This window comes from Hippopotamus amphibius, chromosome 10 (genome assembly GCF_030028045.1).
Source record: "Hippopotamus amphibius kiboko isolate mHipAmp2 chromosome 10, mHipAmp2.hap2, whole genome shotgun sequence".
Taxonomy (NCBI): Eukaryota; Metazoa; Chordata; class Mammalia; order Artiodactyla; family Hippopotamidae; genus Hippopotamus; species Hippopotamus amphibius.
In genome coordinates, this window is record NC_080195.1 from 63261627 (window position 1) to 63274722 (window position 13096).

The 13096-nt window shown below is 37.5% G+C and overlaps 1 protein-coding gene across 12 annotated transcripts in view; it reads right to left on the reverse strand.

Annotated features, from left to right (window-relative positions):
* The window catches only part of BBX (BBX high mobility group box domain containing), a 268773-nt gene that overhangs the window by 169325 nt on the left and 86352 nt on the right, over positions 1-13096 (reverse strand). The window lies entirely within an intron of this gene.

Sequence of the window (13096 nt, forward strand, 5' to 3'; positions counted from 1 at the left end):
CAGCAAGCGGGAATGAGAGCCCACTCTACCTAGTGCTGTCTGTCTCTATCAAGTGAGAACAGAAAGAACTACAGCGCCTCTAGATCAGATCATTGAGAGATTAGGGATAGGAGCTAAGCAACCCTGTTGGGGCAAAATGGTTGAAGGCAATGAAAACGTTACTCTGGAAAAGAAGTGCTGTTTTCATATCTTTTTGGGGTCTTATAAAGAAAAGGTATCAAAGACATAATTTTATATAGTGGTTTTGGAGTTTAAAACTGGAATCAATTAACAGACGTTTCTAGGAGGCAGTCTGAGGTGTTCAGTATGAGGGGACATTTTCTAACCATCGGATCTGCTCGAAAACAAAGTGAGTCTCTCTTGGATATTTATCCAACATTGGAGATGTTCAAACAGAAACTTTAGTAGGAGTTACTGTATGGGCACTGGGGACGGGTCACTAAGCCTGAGAGTCTGAGATCCAAACATTCCAAGATTCTCTAGCTTTCTGAAACCAAAGCAAATAAAAGCTGGAAGCCATGAGGCTTGGAATCCACCATGCCCAGCAGTCATGGTGCCCAGCCACCACAGCTCTACACCCTTGGTCCAAATGCCCAATGTGCTAGTGCAGTAACATATCAAAGGAAAGTTTAGGCTATATGCACTTCAAATCACAACCAACATTAGTTATCAGTCAAACTGTTTAAGGAACTGGGAATTGATCTGATGCTAGTTTCTAATTAAAAGTCTATATAGATCTTTTCATATAATCAAAAGATTTAATATTAATACAACTCAGGTATCATCTATGAAGCTTATGTTCATACTGTTACACTGAATTCAAACTGGTTTAATATAAGAAATTAAAAATAAATACGAAGTACTATTATTTTCATCAAACTGTTCTTTGATATCCAAAACACTTTTTAGACAGTCAAGTCTATTACAAAAAATATTACAGTAATTGATATGTTTTTTTTTCCATTTTATATATTAAGAAGACATAGCCCCCCATAGTACAGTTATACTCATCAACATCACAAATACGAAAAAAATTTTCAGAGTAAAAATTATCAGATTGGTAAATCATTGAACCACTTGCCTTCTCAATGTGTACTTTTCTTAATTATTATTTTATGAACATCCCAAAAGATTAGGCAACTAATTGTAAGAGAGCAAAGGATTTGTCAGACACATTTGGCTAGGGATTTTATTTTTTAATTTGTATCTTACAGACTTAGGTCCACATTTTTATTTCATTATCTTATGAAACTTGCCTTTCAGCATATTTTCAGCTGAAGTTGCAGGGTGGAGAATACTCCCTGGAATTGAAGATCATGAGGTTAATATCTTGGTAGGATTAACACACCTTATAATTGACTTCCTAAGGGATTGTGCCATTGTTCCCCTGCCAGAGGACATTCCCTTTCAGTTAAAATTCCACTGTACTGATAACTACTTTGATACCCGCCCGATGAGTTCTTTTTGAAATCCTACATTTTTATTGTGTGAACCCTTCTCTGAAGGTTATCCCAAACATCTGACATAAAAGCAAAAAACAAACTCCCACAACCTTAACTTTAGAAATCATATTTCCTCAATAAAAATGAACTTTAAATTACAAGTAGATACACGTAGACACTTCCAAAAACTGAAAAGCACTGACAAACAAGTAGAAACAAGCACTTCTAAGACACCACAGAAGATTCCCACTAGGATCTGTAACTGGGACCTGGTTAGCCAGCTCTTGATTGCCAATGCTTACAGAAGGCAACTACATTAAGTATTCTGAAAACCATTTTCAATTCACTGTGGAATACTCTGTCTTCCCATAAATGAATTTTCTTAAAGTGATAAAATATATGCAAAAATAATTTGGAAAGTTTTCAAATATATAAAATTTGAAATAACTACTATTGCTATTTCTCATGACTAAAAGTAAAATCAATTTTACATTTCTTAGAGGTCAGAAAGATAGCAACTGGAGAGAAGTTAAGGAGTCTTTGGTCACTAAGGAAAACTGATCTGACTGAGATGTCACCAGGTTGCTATGGATAATTAACAAATAGTAAGAAGAATGCATGCATGCGTAATATTTATATGCAAGAGACCTCCTACTAAAAAAGGCAACGTCTTTAAAAGCAAACCAGAACCCCGAAACTTGCCTTAAATTATTAGCTTTTCCTTTTTTTAAGCTAATTATAAGCAAAAAGAATGGTTCCAGGGACTTCCCTGGTGGAGCAGTGGTTAAGAATCCGCCTGCCGATGCAGGGGGCACGTGTTCAATCCCTGGTCCGGGAAGATCCCGCATGACAGGGAGCAACTAAGCCCCTGCACCACAACTACTGAGCCTGTGCTCTAGAGCCTGCAAGCCACAACTGCTGAGTTCATGAGCCACAACTACTGAAGCCTGTGCACCTAGAGCCCATGCTCCGCAACAAGAGAAGCTACCATACTGAAAAGCTCATGTACGGCAACGAAGAGCAGCCCCTGCTCTCTGCAACTAGAGAAAGCCCATGTGCAGCAACAAAGACCCAATGCAGCCAATACATACATACATACATACATACATACATACATACATAAATAAAATGTAAAAAAAAGAAAGAAAGAAAAAAGAAAAAAGAAAATTGTGTGGATTATAAAAATGTACTATTATGGAAAAAAAAAAAAAAAAGAATGCTTCCAGCCCAAACACGCAAGAATAAAACTTATACTATGTATCAAACACAATGATTAGTTAAAATCTTCTAGATACCCTAAACCAGAAGACTTATTTGAAATTTTGATCTTTTTCCTAACCCTTTACTTTCTCCCACTGCACAGATATTCCATGGTAACTTTCTTCTTCCTTTTAACCTAAATATCTTCACTGTTTTCATGCATGACTGCCTGCCTGGGGCCCTTTATGAGGTAGATGTGATTAGGCAACAGTCAGATGTGCTGAGATGAAATGGGGGAAGAGCCCAAAATAAGCCCAAGGGCTTAGAGGCCTGGGCAGAGTAATAAGGTGATCCTGCCCTACTGTGATGGAAAAGCAGAGTGTCCTGGTGGTTAGGGCTGAGGAGGCAGCAAAACAGTTTGCTCTAGTTGGCAGAGATCTAGCTTGTGATCTCTTTTATATGGAGTGTCACATGGAATGAACCAGAAAAAAAGCTGAGGACACAGCAGGATTTGTGAGTCATCACAACACCACAGGTTAAACCTATGGTTGAGAGGGGTCATCCAGGGGCCTCACCTAAGAAGAATGGGGGAGAACAGGGGCTCCAGGACTGAAATCTCAGGGAACCTTCACAGCCTGCCTTTTGACCGTTCCCTCATCGTTTTGAGAAGAGTCAGGAAAGAAGCTTGAGGGCTCATTACCCATGACTGACACTGCTTAGTATTTTCAAAAGTTGGTGTGACCTGTTGTTGGGGGTCTGCTGACCCTGAAGTTCCCTCTCCCGACAGCACCCTACAGCCTGCCTGTAGCATATATCGTTCTCCTACGACTTTTCCTTGTGTTTACAATCCCTAAACACTGCAAAAGATCTCCACATGCCAAAGCATACTTCACTCACAGAATAACCTCTTCCCTTGGCCAGACCATACCCTATTTTCTGTTAGAACTGGTTTAAAAGTGAAAAGATAAACCAGCTGCTTTAGTGGGTAACAGAAATGACAAATTATTCAAGACGGGGCAAACCCTATCTGAAAATCTAGAATCACTTTCCCCATTTCTCACCCCAGAAATTTGAGAGGTTCAATTCAAATTAATGGAGGCAACATCAGCAAGCAGAATAATACAAAGATTGGTTTTTTTTCCTCGGGGCTAAGTTGAGGGTGAGGAGAGAACATATTCAAATATAAAGAGTAGCTGTATTTACTTGGAGACACTTGTTTAATCAGAACTTGGAGGGGCCTCAAAGTTTCCACGATGCAGCTTCCTTTTGAGTCAATCAACTCTCAACCCAGATGACAAAACACCATCACATGAGACACTTTTAAAAATGCAGAGGCCCAGGCACTTCCTATCCTGAAACCACTAAAATGAGAATAAAACCACTTAAAATGAGAATAACCAGTGAGGATTCCTGCGAATCATTCCATACGGCGCCTCAACACCATGTGCTTGATTAGTACTAACTTAGGGACAACCACCTCGCATGATTTTTTGGTATCTTTATCCCTCTGTTAATAATCAGTCCTTATAGGTTAAAACAAGTAGGGATTTATATATTCATATACCCTGGCTAGTTTTCAAATGAACAGGTTTAGAAGGTGTTTGTTTTTTACTTTGTTTCATTTTGGTTTTGGTTTGTTTCCCCCTCATTAGCAATTCATTTGCATTACACCTTCCGTTATGAAGAGGAGGGGCCAAGGGACAAAGCTACTGAGGAACCCGGAGCTCAGCGTTCTCAGATCACCCAAAACACACAGCCTCAGCTCTGCAAGCTCACTACAAAGAGACCCACATCTTACCAGGGGAAAATATGCTTAACTACCCTAGAAATTGCAGGCTTCCCCGCGTGTAGATCAAACATTTAAAAAGTAAACTTCACAATTATAAAGAAATCAAAACACTCCTTTCAAGTTGGAGAGATCAAGGAAGTAAAAATGCTGTTTTTGAGGAACACAGTAGTTTCCTATCTAGAATTTTTTCTAGACAAAAAGATTCTTCCCTCAGGTACTGATACCTGTTATAAGAGTTCCTAATTTCTTGATTTTTTAAGTTCCCATTTTACTTTAACACTGGAAAATAAATCCTGAAGCTCAGATTTCAGCGTATAACAATGTAAACTACACATCTGGATCAAAGAAATATTAATATTAAATATAAAAAGACTAAAAATCGGTGACTGCCAATTATTTGGTGCCACATCTACTTTTGTTTTTGGTTCAATTTTGAAATGTCTCCTAACGTTCTGTTGCATTTTATTAATTATGTCACAGCATTTACTGAGATAACTGCGAGTTCATTAAACTAAATGAAAATAACCTCAATGAACCCTAAAATGTTTCCGCATATAAAAATAGTACATATAAGAGAGAAAGATGAGGAAAAATAATTTAATCTATCTTAGCCTCTTTGTTTACTGAGGGGCTTTCAAGTGACTAGTTTTATATTTTGATATTAGAGTTGGGAGATATTTTATTTATGAAGAAATCGTGTATGTGTTTTATTTTCATTCCAATATAAGAAAAAGGAAGCAAACATCTATTAAATACACTTTATTTGCACATATGCACACAATTTTCATTTATAACCATCAAGTATTTAATTCAATATGTTTACTAAAAAATAAGAAGCCCTTTAAAACTTTCTGTACTGTTTAAAATTGTTACAGTGAGCATTTTATCTTTAACATAATTTTTTAAAATATGGAGCCCTCCAGTGGCCAAATATTTGTGTTACCATTGAAAGAAAACCATGAAATAAGAGCTCTCTTAGTGCTTTCTTTTTCACAACAAATAGAAGTAATGTCCATTCTTGTTATTTATCATTTTCTAAATAATTCAGTAAGTGTCCTCCTCAAAATAAGCCATTCTTACACCATTATCGACAGTAAGATACTGTGTATTTAGAAAAGAAAAAATCTTTTGAACCTGTTTAACCTTAGAGAAAGTACAGGAACTAAAATAATATTCAATCACATACAAAAATGCATGCATTAGATTTAAAATAGACTATTCCTCAGTGATCATGTGCTAGGTGGTAATAAAATTAAATGAGTTGCACTGTGAGTCAAAATTCTTGCTTATAGCATTTATCAATATTCTTGCCACAAACTAACCACCCTAGCTTCTAAACAAATTCACAATTACAAGAACAATTTGAAGACTCTCATCAGTATTCTCTCTTCCATAAAGACACATAAAGCTTCCTCTGCATTTGGGAAACAACTAGAAACTGATTTCTACTGATCAAGGCTTGTCAATGAAAAACACACTAATCAAACGGGTATTGCATGAGGCACCTACTAGTTTCCAGGAGCTTCAATGGAAAAATCTCATTTAATACTTAAAATAACCCCATAAGATACAGTGTTAACCGGTCACTGAGATGGCCCCCCCTCCTAGAAGTCCCTTCCACACTCAATAGGGACTACCTGTGTAACCAACAGGGTACTGCAGAAATCAAAGAGAATTCTGAGGCTGGGTCACACAGAAGACACTGTGACTTCTGCCTTGATCGCTCTTCAACTCCTTGCTCTGCAGGATGCAAAATCATGGAAGACACTCAAGAAGTCCTAAGGAAAGGTCCATGTAATGCGAAGCTCATGAACCCTCCTGCCAGCCAGGCACAAGCTAGCCAGGCATGTGAATGAACCACCTTAAAGTGATCCACCAGCCCCAGGCAAGGCTTCACAGGAATGCAGCCCAGAGTCACCCAGCTAAGCCACTCCCAAATTCCTGACCCACAGAAGCTGTGAGATAATAAATGTATAGAGCTTTAAGGTTCATGTCAATTTGTTACACTTCAATAGTTACATAACACAGACTGATGCTTCTACTGTCTCTGTTTTACAGAAGAGCCTGGGAGTGTTTAAAAGTTTAACACTAGGAAGAGGAATATGTTTCTTTCCGTAGAATTTTTCTACCTCTGTGTTATTATTGGCCATTTCACCAAAACATTTAACCTGTGATAGTCTGGATTTTCAAATCACCCATATAGAACGATTCTTCCAGGTCTGGGTGTTACATAGATTAGCATCCCTAAACTTAAAAAAGTTTTTTTAATTCATTACAGAAAATAAAAGTATTGATTATATAATACGCAGCCTATTTTACTAATGATTATGTCTCAGCTTTTTTACTTATATGTAAGTCATATTCCAAATTGGTAATATGACTTACATATAAGTAAAAATCCCCTTTTCTTATAATTTGCCTTTGTAGCACAAGAAGTAAGGCTGCAAACACAGCACATACAATTTGACTTAATTCATCTAAATGCACAGTTGTAAATGGTGGATAAAAAGCACTTATTATATGCCAGAAGCTATTCTAAATGCAACTAAATATCAACCATTTAATTCACACATCAACCTATGAGGTAGGTACAATTATCCCCATTTTACAGACATACAGAGGTAAGGAAAGGTTAAAGAACTTTCTCAAAAATCATACAAAATCAATGGCAGAGCCATGAATGAACCCTGGCAGCAGTCTGGCTTCTCATCCTATGCTCCTAATCATGGGCCTGTACTGGTTCTCCTAACTTCTATTTCTTTCACAGAGTTCTGTGGGTAGGAGAAAGACCAAGTGCTTTGGAATTACAGTCATTAAGCCCCTTATATCTGTATGATTTAACCATTCTAAATCTGTTTTTCTCATGTGTATAATGGGGATAAAATAAGTTGCATTTTTATTTTTATGAATATTAAATAAAAACATGAAAAAAAAACAACCTGTATAATGCCCTACCCATAGTCAATATTTATTCATGTTTTATCTTTCCTCCATAGGCAGGTTTTTTTATTAAAGCCAATGAAACTTTAAGCTTCAGAGTCCTTTACTTTCACAGCCCCACCTAAGAACAATGTACCTACTTTCATATTCATAACTTGTCTTCCTTTTCTTAAAGAGGGCCTCCAAATTGTATGACCCTCAGATGCCAACAGAATCTGGATCTACTGTCTCTGCTCTTTCCACTAATTATTTCAACACTAAAGCAAGCCCAATGGGTTCCAGTCTGGGTAAAAGGGAATAAATATACTCCACCCTGTCTGTCCCACTAAATGTAGCTATAAAACCTGGACAGAATACATGTCCCAACTATTTAAGTAGCAGGAAAACAAAGGAAGAACAACAAATTTTGAAGTACCATTTCCTCCATTCTCTCATGTGCTGGACTTCAAGCATTTCTGTGGTAGCAGAGAAGGCAGCAAAAACAGGAACCCATGGGAACAAAAAATGTGAGTTAGGGGAGCCTTCATCTATAATTGGAGGGACACTGGTTCCAAGAGGGTGGGGCAAACCCACTTCTTTCTCCTCCCACCACTTATTCCCAGACACAGGTACAATCATGGGACGTGCACAGCAGAGCATGGTTACTAAAGCACCAGCTTTCCAACCAGAGAATCAAAATGAAAGTGAGAGATGGTGAAAAGGAGTTCTTTACAAACTCTCGGTCTCATCCCAAGCTACACTTGCATGGATCTGATCCTAAACAGCATACATGGATACTGAAAACTGAACTACTGGACAGAGTACTGCTCAATTCTCCGATTGGCCACGGGGTGGCAAATAAGGGGACGAATCCAAATAACACTGAAAAGGCTTTAAAAACACAGCTGACCTAGGAAACAGTTCATAGATGTCTGGTTGGAACTTGAATCCTGAACTTAACTGAATCAGTTTCCTACTAAAACTAAAATAATCACTATTTTCCATAAACTTTATAAAAGACCCAGAGTCTCATGATAAGCAAAATGTCCAGGATAAAACCCAAAAGTAGATGGCATGTGAGGAAATAAGAAAAATCTCAACTTGCATAGCAAAAGATAATCAACAGACTCCAACTCTGAAACAATGCAGATGTCAAAATTACTTGACAAAAATTTCTAAAATGCTCCAAGAAGTAAAAGCAAACACTTTGGAAGTTGACCAAAAAAAAAAAGGACTTAAAGGTGGTACAGTGCTCTGGAAAAGTTTGGATATTCCTCATATAAATATGTGCTTACAACATAAACATGCAATCCTACTCAGGTATTAACCCAGGAGAAATCAATGCATATGTTCACACAAAAATCTCTACATGAATGTTTACAGTGGTTTTATTCATAATTGCCATAAATTGGAAAGAACCTCATGGGTAAATAGATAAACTCTAATACATATATAATGGAATACCACTCAGCAGAAAAAAAGAATGGCTATTGATGCAACAACTTGGGTGAACCTCAGGCATTACAGTAAGTGAAAAAAGCCAGTCTGAAAAGATTACATACTGGACTTCCTTGGTGGCACAGTGGTTAAGAACCTGCCTGCCAATGTAGGAGACACAGTCCAAGCCCTGGTCTAGGAAGATCCCACATGCCACGGAGCAACTAAGCCTGTGCGCCACAGCTACTGAGCCTGCGCTCTGGAGCCCACGAGCCACAACTACTGAGCCCGTGAGCCACAACTACTGAAGCCCACACGCAGAAAGCCCTTGCTCCACAACAAGAGGAGTTACCGCAATGAGAAGCCAGTGTACCACAATGAAGAGTGTAGCCCCTGCTCACCACAACTAAAGAAAACACATGCAGCAACGAAGACCCAAGCAGCCAAAAAAATAAATGAATAAATAAAATAGTAAATAAATCTTAAAAAAAAAACTTACATGCCATATGATTCAATTTATATCACACGCTCCAAAAGACAAAATTATTATAATGAAGAAAAACAGTGGTGGTCCGGTGGTTAAGATCTGCCTTCCAACGCAGGGGATGAGGGTTCGATCCCTGGTCAGGGAACTAAGATCCCACATGCTGCGAGGAACTAAGCCCGTGGCTCTAGAGCCCGCATGCCACAACGAAGAACCCACGCACTGCAACAAAAGAGCCTACGTGCCACAAGGAAGATCCCATGTGCTGCAATGAAGACCTGACACAGCCAAATTAATTAATTAATTAATTAAATATAAAACAAACAAAAAATGAAACAACAAAAAAACCCAGTGTTGCCAGGAGTTGGGGTTGAGAGAAGAATATGACTACAAATAACGTAAGAAAAGCTGGGATGGGGGGGAGTGGAACTTGATAAAAGTGACATTGAACTGCACATAAAATCTATTCATGTTTTAAAATAAATAGAACTATACACACCAAAAGCCAATTATTTTATTGCTAGTTAATCTAAAAGGTAAAAAATAAAAATGAAATTTAAGCCCAACGTTCAAAAGTAAATTAATTAATTAATTGCTGGAGTATTTATGAATAAAAGCATTTGTAAGAGATGAACAGTATCAATCTACTGATTGAAAGGACATTTGGCCCAAAGGACTAAAACCCAGGGGAATCAACTAAACAGCACCAGAACTGAAAATGATTTACAAAGGTGTACCCTTACCCAATATGCTTCCTGTTTGACTGTATATACAAAAGCCAAGACCAAAATACCATATGGAAAGAAAATCAAAAACACTGGGTCATTGTCAGTTACCAAGCAGAAACTCAGGTCTTCAAATTGAAGCATATGCAAATTATCTGAGGTAAGAATCTCTCTGTCTTTGGAAGACCCATTCCAATGTTAATAATTCCACCTGGAAATTCCAAGCTACATTCTCTATAATACCAACTTTGCAGTGTTTTCATCTTCTCGGCCACATTAAAAAACAGGTGAGGAAATTTTACTTCCAGAAACGTGGTACAAACATACTTATCCCTAACATTCTCACTAAATACAACTAAAAACACTGGACATCATATACAAAACAATCATAAGAAGACTCTGAAAGGAAGAAAAAAAACCAAGCTAGCTAGGAACTTCACGACCCAAGGAGCACCACAATGTTGAGTTCCCTGGATCTTCTTTTCACCCCCTACATCCTACATTTGGAACTGAAGAAGCCAGGAACCCAGAAATGCCAATGAGGCACAGACAAAAAAGTCCCAACAAAGGTCAGCTCTCTCTAGCCAAAGAACCAGGCAAGCCTAGCAAGACAGAAAATTTTTAGACAATCACTGTACTACCTGAGACAAACATGACAGAAAAAAAAAACTCTGGCCCCTCACCCCCAAAATGGAGTGGTATCAGAGAAGGACAAGTAGGGAGCTGGGATTTTCATCCCATCACACAGTAACAAGTCCAAGTCCTCCCTCTCCCCCTGCATATACAGAGTCAATGGAGATCATGTGCAGCCACACAACTTTCATCTCCCACCGAGCAGTTATAATGTTTCCCTCTCTTCCACTACGTGGGTGGTATCAGAAGAGGCCTAGTGAAGACAGACAGGACTTTGACCACTGCCCAGCAGTAAAGAGGCCACCACTGAGCCTGACCATCAGTGTCAGTGAAGGCCATGTGTAAATCAGTAATGAGACACTCCTGACCAGTCCAGCTGCAGTGGTATCCTCAGAGGCCTAGTGAGGGATGGGACCTCCCAACTCTGCCCAGAAGTACCAAGGAGTCTGTCTCTACCTTGGATATCAACAGAGGCCCCCCTGCTAGAGCAGTGTCAAAGTCAGCAAAAACAGGAGGTTTATGTAAGATCCAAAGATTCACAACATAATGCCCCAAATTTCCAGGTTTCGACTGAAAGTTACTTCATATACCAAAACCAAGACTATGTCAACTTGAATGAAAAAAAAAATCAATTAACAGATGATAAATTAAAGATGAGATGTTAAAATTATCTGACAAAGATTTTAAAGCAGCCATTATTAAAGAAATGTTTCAATGAACAGCTGCAAACATACCTGAAACAAATAAAAACATAAAATGCCTGAGCAAATAAATAGAAGATAAAAATGGAACCAAATGGAAATTTTGGAACTGAGAAACACAATAACCAAAATTTAAAACTTAATGAGTGGGCTCAAAGGCAGAGTGGAGGGAACAGAGGAAAGAATCAGTGAATTGGAAAACAAAACAATACATACTATGCAACTGGAACAAAAGAAAGGAAAATTTCTGAAAATTCTAAACAGAGCCTCAGGGATCTATGAAACAATAACAAAAGTTTAAAATCAATGTTATTGCAATGCAGGAAGGAAGGAGAAAAAAAGGCAAGGCTGAGAAAGTACTCAAATAATGGCTGAAAACTTTCCAAATCTGGCAAGCACCAAGACACATCATAATCAGACTAGAAACCATGGAGATGAGAAGGCAGTGGCAATTTTTCAAGTGCTAAAGGAACAGAACTGTCAACCTAGAATCCTATACCCAGTGAAAATATCCTTCAAGAAGGAAATGAAAATAAAGACATTATCAGATGAACGAAAACTCAGAGAATTTTTATCAATACACTTAACCAAAAAGAGCGGCTAAAGAAATTTAATAAACAAAATGGAAAAAATAAAAGAAGGAGCCTCAGAATATAAGGAAAAAAAAGAACATGATAAGCCAAAACATGGGTAAATACAACATGCTTTCCTTCTTCTCTTTACTTTTCTAAATTATTTTTGATGGTTTTAACAAATTATTTAACAGTGGCTAATACAGTTCCAAATGCATGTAAGACAACTGTATTATAAATGCAGGAAGTAAAGGGACATAAAGAAAGCGGAAATAAATGCAGTAATTAAAAAGCCGGATTGGCACTGGGTTAAAAAAAATGATCTAACTATATGCTACAAAAAACTCACTTCAAGTATAATGACATAGATAGGTTGAAAGTAAAGGAATGGAAATGGTATATCATGCAAACATTAATCAAAATAAAGCAAGAATGCTATTGATATATTAATCAGAAAAGTAGACCTCAGAGCAAAGAAAATCACCAGACACAGAGAGGGACATTAAGAGCCTCATGATAAAAGGGCCATACCACCAAGAAGATAGAGCAATCCTATAATATGTATGTATTAATAACAGATCTATAAAACGTAAAATAAAAACCTAGTAAACTGATATGACATAGATTCACAGAGTGTGAGGTGTCAACAAACCTCTCTCAGCAACTACAGAGAAAATAATAAAGAATATACTAGATCTCAACAACAGGGACTTCCCTGGCAGTCCAGTGGTTAAGACTTTGCCTTCCAATGCAGTGGGTGTGGGTTTGATCCCTGGCCATGGAGCTAAAATCTCACATGCCTCACAGCCAAAAACACAAAACAGAAGCAATACTGTAACAAATTCAATAAAGACTTTAAAAATGGCCCACACCAAAAAAACTTAAAAAAAAAATCTCAATAACATCATCAAACAATAGGATCTAATCAACATTTATAGAACACTTGACCCAACAACAGCAGAATACACATTCTTTTTCAAGTGCCCAAGGAATACATACTAATAAAGACTATATGCTAGGGTATAAAACAAGTTCATCAACAAATTTAAAGAAATTAAAATCTTAAGAATGTGTTCTCTGATCACAATGGAATCAAATCAGAAATCATTAACAAAAACATAACAGGAAAACTCCTTAACACCTGAAAACTAACAATATACTTATAAATAATCTATGAATCAGAAGTCTCAAGGG